The 19,027-nt window shown below is 36.1% G+C and overlaps 1 protein-coding gene across 2 annotated transcripts in view; it reads left to right on the forward strand.

Annotated features, from left to right (window-relative positions):
- Positions 1-19,027, forward strand: part of FBXL17 (F-box and leucine rich repeat protein 17) — a 493,494-nt gene that overhangs the window by 436,594 nt on the left and 37,873 nt on the right. The window lies entirely within an intron of this gene.

The raw sequence follows: 19,027 nt of genomic DNA on the forward strand, positions 1-19,027 counted from the left end.
CTAAATGGTTCAGGAGGATAAGGGCCAGGACTTTGATGGAACTTCCTATTGCTCCAGACACAAGTGACTTGAGTTCTTTCCTCAGACCAAGTAGACGGACAGAGAAGCTACACGTGGCTTTATTCACTGTCTTCAGTAAACAGACTTTTCCCTATTCCAGATGTCCTTCTCCTGAATAGCTAAGTAAACCTCTTTGGTTAACTCTTAGATGGTCCCCAAGTGATTGATTTTGTTCTAGTTCTAAACCAGCCTGGTCAGTATATAAAATATGTAGTTGAGTTTTTTTCTTATTTGTTTTGTAAACAGAAACCACTAACTCCTTAAACCAAAAGTACATAATTTTTCCGATTCAAATCAGCAAGCATTTATGAAACAACTGTTATGTGTAAGGTCCCCAGTTGTCAAATCTTCACGTTGTTGATGTCCATACTCTTCTTTCCATTCAGATGACTTACCACTTCTCTCAACTAGACGACTGTAAAACCCTCCTAACTGGCTCCCCTGTCTGAGATCTACTCCTGTTCCAATCCTTCCTCCAAACAACTGCCAAGGTGATTTCTCTAAAGCAGTTGTCAGACCATGTCACTCCCCTTCTCAGTAGTTAATTCGAGTGGCTCCCTTTTACCTTTAACATCAAACATAAACTCCTCTGTTTGGCACTGAAAACTCCAACCTAGCTTTTCAACCTTCTTACATATCACAGCTCTTCATGTACATCATGATTGCATCAAACTGGCCCTCTTAATGTTGTGCATGCACAACACTCCTCCCATTGCCTTATTCTTCAGTATGTTGTGAAATCCTAGCTTATGTGCTCTGTCCAGCAAATCAGGCTGGATAGAACACATTCACTCATATGCAGTTATTTAGTAAGGCTCTTTATAAGTCAACTGCGTGCCGGATGTCATTTGGCAAACACGACTGCTATTTGTAATCCTATTTTTCTCAAGTGTTTTGTACTTGGTAGATGTTGATGTGCATTTAAATTCTCAGTACGCCTTGTTAAGGCAGTCATCTGAATAATTTTTGTTATGAAATCAGCAAGTTAATTTTTAAAATTCAGGGATGAAACTTTACTTCTCCAGTTAAGAAACTATATTATTAACTCTATTTTAGTTGTAAAATAGGCTTGGGCATCTCACTTGGGTTATATCTCTTGCATTAAACTACAGATTAGCTAGATATATGGATCTCATTGCATGCTGCTTACAGATCCCATGATTTGGATGGAGGGAAATACAAGATAATTCAGCAGACCAATATTTCTGCTTACAAATATATCATGAATTACTTTCAGGCTGAAGCATTAGCTATACAGAAGTGTCATACATGGCAGGCACAGGCAAATCTCCTGAGAGAGTAACCCAAATCAGACTGAAATGTAATTGGGAAATGTTTGATGAAATAAATAAAATAAAATAATACACTAATAATGTTAATTTATGGTTTTCTAAGTCAATACGCTGCCAGCAGCATCATCTGTTTCTATTTGAGTTTGACACCACTGCTGCATAATATCCAAATCTACTGTAAATTATAAGATGTTTAAATACAATGAATAGCGCTCATTGTGACTGAGGTGGAGTGAAGGTACAGATCATGGGAACTGAGGACGTTGACAAGTGGAAAGCAAGAATACTTGAGGAGAAGCAAACGCCTATCAGTGACAGATGCAAGAATTCAAAATTTGAATATTTCCGAGAGGCAAAAAGTTATCTTTTATGTCAGTATACTAATTATTGTTCATTAACTAGAAAAACTCTTAGAAAAGAGACTCTTAGAAAAATTTTCACTAAAATAGGTAAAAATTTGAAGTTATTAAAATAAAAAAAAAGGTTTGGGTGCTTAGAAATAAGAGATAAGCTAGTTATTTGGAAAACTCCCTTATGTAGACTATTATCTCATTCTCTGGCAATACTTAATGAATGAAACTGCCATTTATTGTGACATTGAAATGCATAATATACTGAAGAAAGAAAAATGTTATATGAGTTTAATATAAATATGGTTAAAGTCTACAGTATTATAGTCATTCACTAAGTATAAAATATAGTTTATGTTCATGGCTACAGTAATATACTCTGAGAAAGATGATGGAAAACAGTTTGCTTTTGATAATCCCCTTATTATTATAGGATAGCAGCATTACAAATCTCTTAATCCTTTAAGAAGAAATGCACACTCTGGAGAGGTTTACTGTATTTATCATTTAATAAACTGTGTTCCAGAAATTAAGAATTTAGCAGTTTTCTCTATCTGGTCCTTCTCCATGATGGTAAGTTGCTGTTTTTTTAGACTCATTTTTCTAGTAGAGCTCCACCTGAAATTCTCTGGGCTTCACAAGAGGAGATGTAGGATTTAAATAGAAAATGTTGATAAGAAGCTTTGGCATACCACATTGGGGGAGCCATTTCACATTTTTCTCATTTAGTGAAGGTCTGCACACCATTTTCTAAGATAATTTTTTACCACTAGTAACCATTTTGTACATATGAGAATTTTTTATAGCATTTTATGACCTTATACATTAACAAGAAACTTTTCAAAAACTTATGTAAGCATTAGCTATATTTAAAAGTAATTTAATGATCTCAGTAATAGGAAGAAACTAATACTTCTTAAGAGAAAAACTGATTTCTGTTAAGAGATTTCACATACCTAAAAAATTCATAAATTCTAATTTTTAAATTTTATGCCTAATACCATTAAGTACAAATTGAATTTCCTAAATCAATGCTAAGTTTATTTGTAATTTTTGCACAAATATTTATGGTATTAATTTAGGGATGTTGGTCAATGATTATCTGGTTTTTTAATATATCTTTTTTTCAGTACCTAAAAATAGTTGGCTAAATTCAGTGTTTTTTGCATGTGTAGTTATAGATGATAAAGTAAATTTAGATATAATAACATTTTAGAAAGATTTCTTTTCCATTAAATAAACGAAGCTTAATCTAAGCAATATGTATGACAAGTTTTACTTTCCTAAAAGTAATCTCTTCAGTTTATATATAGATATTTTTATATCTATGTATCTATGTGTGTGTTTATGTGTGTGTATATACATTGTGCACCAAGCATCGACACATTTGCTTTTCTGCTTTTGAGGTACTTAAGCAAACATTTTTATTTATAGAGAAATTTCAGAAAATTTGTCAAAAAATATCTTCAGTTGTTATCTCTGTGCAAATGACTTCCAAATCTATCTATCTGTTTATCTATCTATCTATCTGTCTGTCTGTCTGTCTGTCTATCTGTCTGTCTGTCTGTCTATCTAGCCCTAATACTCTTGAACTCTAATCAATACCAACTGACATCTGAATTTATAATTAATCAGACTCAACATGTTCCCCCCCATCCTTTAGAAAGTTTGATTGTTTCCTTTTGCCTCTAGGATAGAATGCCAACTCCTCAGCTAAGTATATAAAGTTCCCTACAGTCTGTCTCCTGCCTGTCTTTCCACACCTATTTCATGTCACTTTCCTTCACTCAATCGGTATTTCAGCCAAACTAGCCTACTGACTCTTCCCAGAATTCCATAGACCATCTTCCTTCTTCATGATCATGAACAAGCTCTCCCACGTGCCCAAAGTGTGCTGTCTCCTCTCCACCTTTCCAAATCCTTGTCTTTTTTTAAGGTTCAGCTCAGGCGCTTCTTCCCCCTGTTAGTGCCCGCCCCCTTCTCAAATTGTCTCCTATTTACCAAGCAGTCAGCAAGCACTGTTCTAGGCACTGGAGATGCCAGTATAAAAGAGAGCCAATGAAATCACAGGCCTAGTCACTGCCCCTACCCCCTTTAAAATGAATCAGTGTTTCTTTTCTGAGGTGTTTTTCTCTTGTTTTTCGCTGCTTGTTACTTGTTTAAAGAGTTCAGGATTGAGGGAGATATAGCAATTGTAGGTATTATCTTTTTTTATTCTTCTTCTTGCATTTAAAAAAAAAATGGCCTGACTGTACTCAGATGACTGATTCCAGGACAAATATTATATCAGTAACAAGTCCTTTTTGATCTGTTAAAATTTAATCGGTTTCATTATTATTATAAAGTTATTGGGTGTTTACTATGACCAGTGCTTAACAATTCTCCTCTCAAAGAGGGCATTGATGATAGAAAGGCATAAGGCTTCTTTGTAAGCTACTGGTTTTTGTCTTTTCTAGTTACTTTTCCCTGAACAATGTCTTTTCTATGTTTTTCTTTCCATTCTCTATTTTCTCACATTTTAATTGAAGCCATTGAATTTCAGAGTGTGTTCATTTAGTCTGTAGAGTCTTACTGAGTTCTTCATAACATTTCCCTACATTTCCATCCTCAAGAACCAATGTTGGTGGAGAAGTTGCAATTATTTTCATGGTGGGCTAAGTGCAAATACTTATCAACAGTACTGCAATGCAGGATGACCAGATATCCTATGAGTTAATGTTTTTTTTAAAAAATTTTTTTACATTTTCAGGGTTTTTATGTTTTGTTATTGTATTATAAGTAAAATATATTATAAAATATTTTACATATAAATGTGTAAATAAAATATAAACATTTATGGAGTACTCTCATTTTGTTAAAGTTCTCTTTAGGAGATATATAAGAGATAATACTAATAATATAGGAAATATAATATAATAATAACAGTGACGTGATCTGAAAGTTCATGCAACATTTCACATCTCTAGCACCCCACCTCTCTTTTTAAAAAAATTCAATCTATTTTCTCTTCCATTCCATTGGGGGAGAAAAAGAGCTTGTAGCAATTATACATAGGCAAGCAAAATAAATTCCTTCGATGGCTATCCACAAAAAAAAGTCTCATTTTGTACCCTGATTCATTACCTCTCAGTAAAGAATAGCATGTTATAGCTTTCAAAATTGTTTTTTACAGTGTTGTACAATTGTTCTTTTGGTTCTACTTTATTTAATTTTTTTTTTTTTTAGTTTATAGAAGTCTTCGTGTAGGTCTTTCCACGCCTTTCTGAAATCATCTATTTCTTCATTTCTTATAGCACCATAGTATTATGTAACACTCAATTGTTGGACATCCTCTACTTTCCAGTTTTTTCCACCACAAATGGAACTAGTTTTGTATATAACTTTTTTACATTTTTATACAGAGGGTCTTTTCCTCTTTCTTTTATGTATTTTGGGGATAGGCCTAGCAGTGGTGAAATAATATTTAGATGTATGATAAAATCAACCCTACCCACTCTTCCTTTGCTCCAAAGAGCCATCTGGAGATAAGTTACAACTCCCTCCTTTCTTCTGCTTTCATTTATAGTAAGTATATCAAGATGGAAAGGATTCAACTCTTCCAACAGTATGTCAGTTGGGCAAGGATCTCACCTTTGGAATACCAACAGTCAATTAAAAGCTTATAAGAAATCTAAAAACTGTTTGACCTTATACTTCATGGGCTCTTTTCCTTCATTGTGCCACTGTCACTACAGAAGTGAAAAGAAGTTAAACAGTTATTGTGTGTTTTAATTTATTTCTTGGAGTGCTTTGCCAGAAAATTCCCATCACCAAGTGGCCAGTCTCCTAGCAATGGGCTGGACTGGAAAGCAGATTCAGGCTGTTGCCAGAGCCATAGTCAGAGTGGCAGAACTTGACAGTCCCCTGAGAGTGCCTTCAGGAATGTGGGGGCATCTCCATGACATAAAGAATTGGAGCAAGTCTTTATGGAGGTAATAGGTAAGAAGTAAATGATACCTGTACCACCAACCTTACAGGGTTGATGTAAAGTTCAGATGAGATAGTCATAGTGTTTTACAAACTTTAAGATACTATAGAAAAGTCATTATTATTGCAATACACATGCGCTACTTTGGTGCTTAGCCCTGTGCTTTACACAGTATGTAATTACTTAATAAATGAGGATGAAAAGAGCAAAGAAAGACAAGCATGCAGACCAGGCATCCTGGGATACGTTATTTATTCTCAGGACATAGTTTGTGCATTAAGCTTAAATTTGGTCAATACAAATCAGATTAGCAGCTTTAGCTGCTAAAAAGATAATCCTTTTTAGAAAAACATATTTACTTTATTAATTTGTAATGCCAAGAATGCCATTAACTTTTATTAACTTCATTGTCAAGCTGTTATTTTATCTTTTTCTATATGCCCATAGTGTCAGGGCATATATGACATCTACCTAAAACGGACTCAACTTTCCTTGCATTCTGCATTTTGTTCTGATGGAAGAACAACAATTTTCAATGAATATCTTTATATCAGAAAGTATTTCAAACTAAATTATAAAGAAAATCCTATATGATCATTTCAACCATGAAAATGGAAAATTATCAGTTATCCTGTAACCATCTTAAAAATAAAACTTATTGATATCTTTTGTTTTTTCATTGCCTAAATTTCTTTTTACGTCCTTTTTCTTCCTTCTCCCCCTTCCATATAACAGATAATTTTTTAAAAGAAAATAAGAAAATCAGCAAACCCAGACTCCTTGTTATCTTTATCTTCAACACATTTTCTCAGATTTAATTCATATACTCCCACATGTAGCTTGGTTTTTAAATTAAACAAACTGTTGTGCAATCTTCTTAAATATAGAATTTCCTAGTCAAGTTGTACCCGTATATTGATACTGTAATTATTTACTACCTAGTATTGACCAGTCACATAGACCAATGAGTGTATACAATACTTTTGAAATCATTTCTATAAATATGGCCTCTGAACCCTGAATTTATTATATATATAATTCCTATTCATGCATTTATACAACAAACTTGTCTTCTAACTGATCTCCATACATGGCACTCCATCTTCCATCTGTCAGCCTTTTTACGGGCTTGTCCTCTGTGCCTGGAGTCAACTCAGTCCTTGTGTCAGCCACTTGGCATCCCAAGATTCTTCTTCACAACCTGGCTCACCTACCTTCCTAAAGAGTGTGAACTCCTTGAAGGAGCTGGGCAGGAATATGCGCCCATGAACACCAGAACATGGAAAGAGGAGGAGATTAGAAGGATTTTCTGACCCAAACATCAGTCATTTCAGAATCAGAAGGTACAGCTTGTGGAATTATAGGGTTGGGGATAGGGGAGATAGAACAGAAGGAAAGGATTCTCCCCTCGGCAGACAGTAAGTGAATCAGAGGGATTATGGAGCAGGATAGTGGTGTAAGGCTTGCCCACTCTTTCTCCTCTTTCTCCCTTCCCTCATTCTTCTTCTTCCTCCCTCCCTCCTCTTTCCTTCCCCACATTCTTCTACCAGATCTTTATCCAGTTTGCAAAATGACTGCTCTGAGTTTCACTTTTTTTCATTTCCTTTTTCTTGTGTTAGAGAATATCCAAGATAACCCACTAGCTCAATTACATTGAAGAAGATTCCGTGGCTCCCATATTGCCCTAAAGATAAAATGCAAACTCCTTTGTTTAACACTTTAGGCTTTCCATAGTTGGTCTCAAACTTATCTTTCCACCCTTATTAGGTTACTCTCCAGCCAAACTAGCCTTTTTGCTTTTCACTGTACTCATTTCTTCTCCCCTCTCTGGGCCTTTGTACCAGGTGTCACTCATGTGGAATGCTTTCTCCTTTAGGCCCAGTCTCCTATCGGCTCCCAGTTAAAGTAGCACCTCCTCCATTGAGCCCTTTCCTCCCTCTCATTTGTCCCTCCCTCTTAGTGTTCATCCATCCTGAAAACTCATTGCGTTTTTCAAGGCTTTAGAGTCATGCAATCTTGACTTCAGGTCTCACCTGTGATAGATTACATGTAACCCTGTGCAAGTTATTTTACCTTTCAATGTCTTGGATGATTCTCTAACACCCTTAAGTTGCCAAATAGTTGCTGCGAAACCCATTAAGTGATGCTTTGTGTGTGTGTGTGTGTGTGTGTGTGTGTGTGTGTGTGTGTGTATGTGAGTGAGTGTGTTTACTTGGCAGTCAGATTTAAGATAAGGCAAAATGGTACAGAGAGCCCAGCACTGAAGAAGCCAGGAACCCAGAGATCTGGGTTCTAGCCCTGCATCCAACACAAATTACTACCAAGTCACTCAACCCTCTCTAAATTGAAGAGAGAGTATAAATCTGCATTGGTGGAGGGGATTTCCTTACCTGGGATTTCCCTATACCAGTAAAATCACAGCTCTAGTCCTTATCCTCACCCCATTTTACATTGTTAGATAAACTCAGTTTCTAGTCAGTGTAGTATGTCTTTTCATTACCTGAGCAAATCCTTGTATGTGGGAAATAAATGTCCCATGGATCACCCTTGCTGGAGGATAAAGCAATCTGTCCAGTGCCACCCTTTTTTAAACATGATGCTTCTTGAGATTCAGAAACATATACAGTTCCTAATTTAGTATACATTTACTTTGAAATGAAGTGATGGGCGTTAAAGAAAATTGTTGATGTTTAGTTGTAATACCTCTACCAGCACAAGATAGATCGCACTCCATTTACCCTTAGATAATTTTAGCTTTTTACTCTTTAGATAATTTTCAGAGTTCAATGCAAGAGCTTAACTGGTAATTGGATCCGGTGGTCTACCACCTGTGGAATCTTCCTAGTTTTCAAGGGGCAGGAAGTAGACAGAATTCACAGCCCCATCTAAAGCGTTAGCCTCAATTTCTAGAGTGTCCAGATGAAACCTGCCACCTACTGAGGAAGTCCATCTTGACCATGTACTTTGTTCCTAAATTGACACCTTCCACGTTTCTACTTAGGCATACAGAGAGAAAAAAATCAGGGAGACAGTTATTTATTGATGAAATTGTACCAGAGAGGAACAGAACAGCCCACAGAAAGTTTGCAACCATAAGGAAGGAAATGTAAATGAGACCCCTTTTTCTCATTTTCTGGTCATGTTTTATATATATTTTTTAAAGTCATTTGCCATTTTATTCGTGAATAACTTCACAAAGGAGCTTTGCTGTAGGGGAGATAGAGTAGGCTGAAAGTCTGTTCATTCTAATGATATTTTTCCGTATGTTCCTCCCCTTCTACTTTCATTTTCAATATAGAGGTACTTCTCCTACCTGGCATGCTTCTGACTGACCAGACTGTCGATTTATGTGTTATTATCACCTACGATATTGGTTGCATTAGGTTTGCTACAAAAATAGCATCTTGCTACCCTGCCCATCTGGACACTGAGGATTTTCTTGCCCTTGCCATTTGAAATCCCTTAACATTACTGTTTTCATTGATGTACACCAAGTTCATCACAGAAAATAGAAAATAGATTATATGGAGATAAAGACATAACTGTATTTTCCCATATTTATGGACCAAAATAAATTAAACCAGTCATACTCAAGTTACAGAATTCACTGCTCAAGGAGTGATGAAATCTACCATAATGACAGGACGATAAAAAAAGAGGGAATAATTCTGTGATAAATAATACATGTATTTATGCAGGCCAGAAAAGAGAAAAACATCATTGAGTTAGGTTCTTTAGACTGTCAGCTGATGGTGAAAAATTCTGTTTGTTTACTGAATTGTAAATATTAATAAGGAGAATTGTCAGGGGACCTTAACATTGCATTACAGATATGGGTTACTACTTAAAAACAGCACTTGCAAAAAGCAAGAGTTCTGGGTTTGATTCATTTTGAATTTAAGTCAATTCTGTTTCAATATATCTAAGAGTGAATTACACATTTGAAATTAACGTTTTAAAAAGAATTTCTGCACAGCAAACAAGCGTTGTGCATCACTTCTTGTATTTTTTTAAGAAAATAAAAATATTTACTGTTGATTCTGAGTACACTAAAATGTTTATGAAATTCTTGTCATGAACCCCTATTTTTCTACCTGCTTGTTTGTCTTTTTGGAGGGAAAGCATGTGCAACCTATAAATAATGCTTACATTTCAGTTTAAAAATGTATAGAGTAGAAAAGCCTCTGCCAAGAAGGTCAAATGCCGGAGCAAGCTGGCTCCATTTGGGAGTTCGACATTGCGTAGATGTTGCAGGTCTAAACTTTGTAAGCAGATAGATTTAATGTTAATGCCCACCACACAATGAGCACCTAGAAGTGGTACCAGTCTTACGTCTTCACTAGCACATTTTATCCACCACTAGAGATTCAATTTCTTTTTGATTTGATCTTCAGAAATGCAAAGGAAGCTGTCACCCCACAACAAACCCCACATTCTGAACACTTCAAAAAACAAGTGTCATTTGAAAACTTTTACATGATCTTGCATGTTTTTCCAGATTTGTTTTGCATATCATAGTTCTGTATTCTCGAGGATACAGCAAGGAATTTCTTTTCCACTGCTGCCTTTCTTAAAAATATTGTTACACAAAAAATATTCATTGGCTGTGAAGTCAAATGATAGCAGAAGGTTATTAGAACTACTCCTAACTTTCATGCCATACCAAGTATGGAAATATTCAGATTTTTTAAAATAGAGTTAAACTGGTAACTTTGCACTTTGACTAAATAATGTAAATTATATTGAATTTTACGTATTAACTCGTGGTGCTATTGTTATGTGCTCCATTTCACAGGTGATGAATCTGAGGCACAGGAAAGTATTGTATAGAAAGTTTTTTAAAGATTCTGGTGTTTTCAGGAGGAAAGCAGAGTAGTGTATGTGCTGTAGCGGAAAGAACACCGTATTTGGATTCAGAAAACAAAGTTTAAATCTCAACTCTGTCTTTCATTTCTCTGCAGTGGGCCTCAGTTTCCCCATCTGTAAAATAAAATAAACTGTAAGATTTCTTCCAGGTCTAATTTCTCTGTGCTAGTCCCACCATAACAAATATATGTACAATTGTTTAAGTTACAAAGTTATAAATATTGTAGATGACACATACAAGGTATTAAATTAGATTTTTTTTTCTTCAGTGTACTGATTCCTCTAATGGAGGCTTAGGAAATTGTTGTATAAATAAAATAACCACAGCAAATGACTAGCTTCATCTCTACCCTCATTACTTTGTCTTTTAGACTATTGTGTTTACACATAGACACAAAAGGAATGCAGATTTGACAGCTATTTATAATTGTGCCAAGAAATTTCTTAACTAAAAGTTTTTATATAAGCATCATATGAAAGATATTAATCCTTTTGTTAAGTTTAAAGCCTATTTCCTAAGAGCATTAGGTCATTTCTTTTTATTTTACTAAGGTATAAAATGGATGATAGATAGATGATATGACTAGAGAAAAGAAAAAGAATTCGCTTGTTAAAATGCATGTATGACTGGCAGAGAAGATCGCTTCTATAAGGAAGAAAAATATTTTTAGGCTTAGCATTTATTTGTAACATTCTTTCAGTTTAAACTTGACAATGATACTAGTTTTTAGATAGTAAATCTAATCTGCTACTTTAAATTTTTCTTTTAGTGGTTTTATAATTTAAATGGGTCTCAGAATCTAAAGAATAATCTGTTCTTTCAATCGAAATCATAATGAATTTTGTTTTTGGAAATTATATAATTTTATCTTACCCAGAAAATATAAAAAAATAGAAGCTATCTCTCTGAAAATGTATATGTGTATGTGTGCATGTGTGCATGTGCGTATGTGCGTGTGTGTGTGTAGTCATCAATAATAGGCATCACAGATCAACAAATTAGTTGGTTCTGAGCATGTTCAACCGATGAAGCACGTCCAATACTTTGCTTACTTAGGATCCTTTTTTTTTTTTAAACAGTACTTTAATTTTTTCCCAATTGCATGTCAAGACAATTTTTAGCATTTATTTTTACAAGATTTTGAGTTCCAAATTTTTCTCCCTCCCTCTCTCCCATCCTTTCCTCTGAAAATTGTAGGCAATTTGATAGGCTATACATGTGCTGTCATGTAAAATGTATTTCCATATTAGTCTCAATTGTGGAAGAAGAAACAAATCAAAAGGGAAAAACATAAAAAAATAAATAACTGAAAAGTTATGCTTCCGTCTGCATTCAGAGTCTGTCAGCTCTTTATCTGGATGTGGATCGCATTCTCCTTGGTGAGTCCTGGGTATTTGTCTTGGATCACTGTGTGGCTCAGAGCTGAGTCATTCATAGTTAATCGTCACCCTGTATAGTGTTTTACTGCTTCTGCTTATCTCACTTGGCATCAGTTTGTACGAATCTCTACAAGTTTTTTTCAGAAAGGTGCCTTTTTATCATTTCCTATTGCACAATAATATTCTATTAGCTCCTATACCTCAGCCATTCCCCAATTCATAGGCATCCCATCAATTTCCAATATTTTGCCACCATTAAAAGGGCTGCTATAAATATATTTTGCACATAAGGGTCTCTTTCCTTTTTTTGAGCTACACACCTACTAGTGGTATTGTTTGATCAGAGGTATGCATAGTTTGGCTGCTCTTTGGGCATAGTCCTAACTTGTTCTCTAGAATGGTTAGGTCAGGTCACAACTCTACCAACAGTGCATTAGTTTTTCACAAATCTTCTCCAAGATTTACCCTTTCTCTTTTCTGTCATATTAGCCAGTATAATAGGTGTGAGGTAGTACCTCAGAGTTGTTTTAATTTGCATTCCTCTAATCACAAGTGATTTAGAACACTTTTTCATAAGATATCTTTGATGTCTTCCTTGGAAAACTGCCTGTTCATATCCTTTGACCATTTATCAACTGGGGAATGGCTTGTATTCTTATAAATTTGACTCAGTTCTCTATGTATTTGAGAAATGAGACCTTTATCAGAGACATTTGCTGTAAAGATTGTTTCCCAGCTTTCTCTTTTCCCTCTAATCTTGGTTGTATTGTTTTTTGTTTTTGTTTTTTTCTGAAAAAGCTTTTTGATTTACTATAATCAAAATTATTTTACATTTTGTAATGCTATCTCTTGTTTGGTCATGAACTTGTAACTCACTTAACTTTGTTAAGAATTTGAATGCTGTACCACTTGGTGCATTTATGTTTAGTACTGATATTGCTTCATTGTCTTTGGTACCTTTTAGCACGATGCAGTTTCCCTCCTTATCTCTTTTAATTAGGTCTCTTTTTGCTTTTGCTTTGTCTGAAATCAGGATTGCTACCCCAGCTTTTTTTCCTTTAGCTGAAGCATAATAGATTCTGCTCCAGCCCCTTACCTTTATTCTCTGTGTCTCTGCTTCAAGTGTGTTTCTTGAAAACAACACACTGTAGGATTCTATTTTTTTGATCCATTATGCTCTCTGCTTCCTTTTATGGGAAAACTCATCCCATTCACATTCCCGGTTATGATTACTGGGTATTTCCCTCCATCCTATTTTTCCTCCTGTTTGACCCCTTTCTCCTTCCCTCCTCCATAGTTTTGCTTCAGTCTTCTGACCTCCCCAGTCTGCGCTGTCTTGAGTCAGCCATCCCTTACTCCCTTAACAATCTCCTTTCTTACTTTCCTGTCAGATAACACAGATTTCCATATTCAACTGATTGTGTATATTATTGCCTCTTTGTGCCAATACTGATGACAGTAAGGTTCAAATGAACCTTCATCACCCACCCTCCCATCTTTCCCTTCACTGTAATAGCTTTATCATATCTCTTCATGTGAAATAATTTACCCTGTTCTACTTCTCCCTTCCTTTAGCACCCAGTGTACTCGTCTTTCTCGTCCCTTTGCTATTTTTTATGTTATTCCCTCAGATTCACCTTATACTTGTCCCCTCTGTTTATGTATATTCCTTCTAGCTGTACTATTAGTGGTACAATTTTTAAGAATTGCAAGTATCATCTTCCTATGTAGGAATGCAAACAGTTCAACTCCACTGATTCCCTTGTGTTTTCTTTTCCCTTTTCAGGTTTCTCTTGGGTTTTGATATTAAGAGGTCAAATTTTTTTTGGTTCAGTTCTGGTCTCCTCCTTATGAAAGCTTGAATTCCTTCTGTTTCCTTGCATGACTAATTTTTTCCCTTGAAGTATTATGCTTAATTTCACTGGATAGGTGATTCTTGGTTGTGGTCCCGGCTCCTTTGCCTTCCAGAATGTTATATTTGATAACCTCAGGTCCTTTAATATTGCCACTGCTGATTCCTTTGCAATCCTGATTGTGGCTCCCTGATATTTGAATTTTTTCTTTCTGGCAACTTGCAGTACTTTTTTCCTTGACCTGATAGTTCTGCAATTTGGCCATAATGTTCCTTGGAGTTATTTTGGAATCTCTTTCCTGAGGTGTTTGGTGGATTCTTTCAATGCCTTTTTTGCCCTCTGATTTCAGGATATCAGGGCAGTTTTCCTTGATAGCTTCTTGAAAGATGCTGTCCAGGTCCTCCTTTTGGGTATGGCTTTCAGGTAGTCCACTGATTCTGACATTGTCCCTCCTGGTTCCATTTTCCAGGTCAGTTTTTCCAGTGTGGTATTATTTCACATTTTCTTCTATTTCTTCATTTTTTTGAATTTGATTGATTCTTGATGTCTCATAGAGTTATTAGCTTTCACTTGCCCAGTTCTAACTTTTAAGGAGTTGTTTTCCTCAGTTGCTTTTGCACTTCCTTTTCCATTTGACCAGCTCTACTTTTTAAGCAGTTGTTTTCTTTTTCCAAGCTGTTGATTGTTTTTTTCATAATTCTCTCACATCACTCCCATTTCTTTTCCCAGTTTTTCGTCTGCTTCTTTAATATGACCTTCTTTTTGAGCTCTTCTGTGAGTTCTTTCTGGGCTTAAGACCACTTCCCATTTTTCTTTGGGATTTTGCCCAAAAGTGTTTTGACAACATTGTCCTCTTCTTAGTCTGTGTCTTGATCTTCTCTGTCTCCATAATAACTTTCTATGGCCAGATTATTTTTCTTTGTTGGTTTTTGTTCATCTTTTTTAGCCTTTTTCCTTTCTTTTAAATTTGAGCTCTACTCCTGGGGTAGAAGCAGCACTGTCACAGGCTTCTTGTACCTGGTGCTGCATTGATGTGGCCCTGAGGTTCACAGGGGACCCACATGTCTGTTACTGTGCTGAGGGAGTGTGGTAGGGATTGGCTGGGCTGCTGAAGGCCGTCGGGGTCAAACAGTCTACCTGCTGCTGATCCAGGGTCCTAGTGGTGGTGTCTGGAATGTGCTGAGGTGGGGTGTTACTGCATTTCCCCAGGACTATGCATATGGAAGTCTGACTGCTGACAGCTTTCCATTTGCCCAGGCCTATACTGAAGCATGTGGGGGTTATTGGATCTGGAGTCTGCCCCTTCCTGGCTATGCTAAGGCTTGGGGGGGGGGGGGGGGGGTACAGTACTGGTGTTGGCATTTGTCTGCTCCACTGTACTGGTGCTCAGGATCTCCCACTGGTTTGCTAAGGTGGGGCTTGTTGCTGGCTTGCTAGGATGCTTCCTGTCCTAGACTGTGTTCCCCTCTTACTTAAGTGAGACAGACCTTTCTTGATGATCTTCCAAGTTTCTTGGGGTAAAAATTATTTCTCCCCATCTTTTGCTGGTTCTGCTATTCCAGGCTTTGTTCTAGGGTGCTATTTTCCAGTTGCTTGGAGGTGATTGTGAGAGAGTTACTGCCATTTACTGGATACTCCATCATCTTGGCTCCTGGAACTTTAAGATCCCTTTTAAAAGCTCTTTACCACATCAAAAGGGTGTGTTTTGGAAACAAAAGCCTTTAAAAATATGTTATTGTGTGCCCAGATTTCCCAGTGAATATAGCAGCTGTTGAATACATTTTTAAAAATTAGTTAGAAAGCAGAAATATCAACTCATGTTCAACTTGCAAATTTATTTATAATCTATTGACCCTAGTGAACTTTACTGTTAACATGTCTACATACTTACACAATTGCTTTCAATTCCACAGACATTTTGCTGCTCAAAGTGCTTTTACATTGGTTCCATTTTATACTCACAATCCCCTGAGATTATGCAGATGAGCAAACTGAGCAGAGAAGGTATCTCTTGCTTGAGATCCCAAGAGCAAGACACAAAGATAAAGGAGTGGATTTTCTTCCAGAGAAAGCCATATCATTTCCGAGGAAGCTCGTTTCTGCCAGGCCATTGCTTCTAAAGTCACAAAGTGGATTTTAGTCTTAGAGAGCTCTCTGTTTTGTAATGTTAACATCTAAAATGACAGAGAAGCAAAAGTCCTTCTAGTATGTCTAAATCCTCAGCCCCTTTCTAGACATAAATATATATCATATGGGTATCATCTGCATTGAGATTATAAATGTACCTGTGGTAGTTTGATGAAATTACCAAGTGAGAATATACAGAGGAAAGAAGAAGGTCTAAAAGAGCCTTGGGATATACCAGTAGTTAGAAGTCAGGTCCTGTGTGATGATTCCGCTTCATGGTCTGTCCTACTACTGGTGACTGAGATGTCACACAAGGAAAAGGAACAGGAAAGAACACTGTCACAAAAAACAAAAAGGGTATCTAGGAAGCTGTGATGGTCAACAAAATCAAATGCTGTAGAATGGTCAAGAAGGATTATTGAAAAAAGGCTTTTGGATTTGTCATTTAAGAAATCAGTAGCTTCTGAAGAGAGTGATGTGATCCCAACTCTCCATCAACACAAGAACTCAAGAACCTGTCCCATTCCTAGAGATGGCATAGTATTCTGAGGTCAGCAATGACTCTTTGGGAATTTAAAGGATTGTCATGAAGAAGAAAGGTCAGATTTGTTCTTTCTGGCCCTAGAGGGCAGAACAAAGGACAATAGATTGCGATTGCATAGAGGCAAATTTAGGCTTGATGTCAGGAAGAATGTCCTCATGATCCACAAGTGGATGAAGCTGCCTTGGGAGTCAGGCTAGAAGATCACTTTCCAGTCACGTAGTAGAGGAGATTCCCATTCAGGATCAAGTCGTCTCTTGCCCTTCTTCATCTGAGGCTCAGATTCCACAATGTTTAGTTTCTGGGAGAACTGTTATGTGTTCATGAAAACAAAGGCTAGATTAGGGCTTATCTCACTACTGGCTCATCTCCATTTGTTTTTTAAAACAGCTTCCGTAGACATTCTAGACATTAAGACTGTACATTTGGAATTCCAAAGGGATTTAATGTTTCAGCCTAATCCACTGATCTCCATCTGAATGAACAAAATTATATTTTGCACAATGGTGAGATATTTTTACTTTGCCATTTTGGTCATAGTTTGGATAGATCATATTCAAATAATGTATTTCATGAATCCAGGGCTTAACACAGCGTATTAACAGGTGGTTAACATATTTGTGAATTAGACTGAATCGCACTTATAAGGATTACATCACCGTGGTTGTACCAGAGAATGCATAGTTAGTGAAAAGTAAAATGCTGACCTCATATCTCACGAAGATGATAATAACCCCATCAAGACCAATAATTATCCTTTTTATGTGGGGATACCTTGCGAAGGAATTAGATTCTTATCCCACAAAAAGAGTAATTCAATCCATTTCAGCAAACCTTAATTAGAAGGCATCCTGTGTTGAGTTTATTTTTCCCATTTGAATTTGCTTCATTTTGAACACAAAAAGCATATGATGGATTGAAAGCAATAGCAAATCAGCAACACAAAGAATTTAGTAGAATTCTTTTCTATTAAGTATTTTTATTGAGGAGAAACTATTCATGAGAATGTTATCGTTATGAATAATAAAAAACATGCAGGAATGAGTAACTGGGTAAATTGTTATAAAAGAGGCATATGGATCTGATTCTGTGTGGGAAAAGAAAGTTCTATCCAATGCTAATTCTTTTAGGCCACTAAAGCCATGGGAAGAAAGATTTCACTAAATGATACCTTTGTATTTTGAAAAAGCCACATGCCTCCCGTTGTGTGACTAGTTCATTCTTAATACCTTTGTGATCTTAGACAGGTCACTTTACCACTCCCTTCTCTGTGAAAGGAGGGGGTTGGACTGGGAGTTCTCTCTGGGCCTTTCTAGCTCTAAATCTAAATGTAGGGGTGTCTTATCATTCTTTGTGTTTTTCTTTAGTGAGAGAGAACTAGCAGCATTGCTGTGGGGGAAGGTTGTAGGGGAAAAGAAGATATTACTAAGCACAGCTTAAATCTCTGGGCTAGAGAACCTGATAAAATTTGTTTGTAATTCATAAATGAATACGTATATGATCACAAAGATGTTGCAGAAATGTATATGAATGAAATATCCCATAACTGGTGTTTTCAAAACTTCCTCCAGCCATTTGACTGTAGATTAATAAAGCACTTACTGTAATTTGATTATGAGATGAGGCCCCTATACTTTAATAATGGAAAAGTTCTGAAAATTCAAGTAGATTAGAGATACTGTCATTGTTTTGAAATTTAGCATTTATTTTGTGTGTTAATATAGGAGAAAGCCTCTGATAAAGTGTAGGAAATTTACCATAACAAATGCATTTCCTTTCACTCAGCTGTAGCATGGTACAGATTAAACTCAACAGTATATGTAATATATTGTTAATTCCTAAAGGGGAAATATAGGATTCACTAAGGAGGACTAATGTGGAAAATGTTATATTCTTTTACATTTTACAAGATATGAACAGATGGAAAGAGTTATGCCCATTGGTAGAAAAATTTGTATGCAGTATAGCACACCTCTAAAGAGTGTTTAAAGCTAGTTTTCCAAGAATACTTAACTTTTAGTTAATTCCTGTAATTTCTTAACCCCAAACAAAAAAAATTTGAAAATTCATTTTTATTTATCTTTCTTTTAGACAAAAATTGAAAGTATTTATTTAAAGTATTGATTTAAAGCTGGAACAATCAGTCAGTCCACAAGCATTTATTAAGCCTACTGTGTGATAGGTATTATGTTAGTAAAGTGAGGCTCAGAGACATGAATGATTTGCTCACAGACCCAGATTCTCTAATTCCATGTACTGTGATCTTCTCACTGTGCCACTTCACTACTTCATGCAAATATATTCTTTTAAAAGAAAAAAAAAGATAATTTGAGATTGTTGATTTAGAAAAGGATAACCATGCCTGAGGGGACTTCATTCTCACCCTAGGTCTGCACTGTCCTGATTGGCCTCAGTTGCTTACTATATAGGCCCAAGCCCAGCCTTGTTTCATTTCACTCCCCATGTACCACCACCATCTCCTTGAACCTCCAGTTCTGGAATCATAATCAAATAAACAGTGTCATTGCTCTTGTAAAGGGGTGTGTCAGTCTATTCCATTTACCATTCATGCAACTTTCATAACCAAAATA

The sequence above is a fragment of the Notamacropus eugenii genome, chromosome 3 (assembly GCF_028372415.1).
Source record: "Notamacropus eugenii isolate mMacEug1 chromosome 3, mMacEug1.pri_v2, whole genome shotgun sequence".
In the NCBI taxonomy this organism is placed as follows: Eukaryota; Metazoa; Chordata; class Mammalia; order Diprotodontia; family Macropodidae; genus Notamacropus; species Notamacropus eugenii.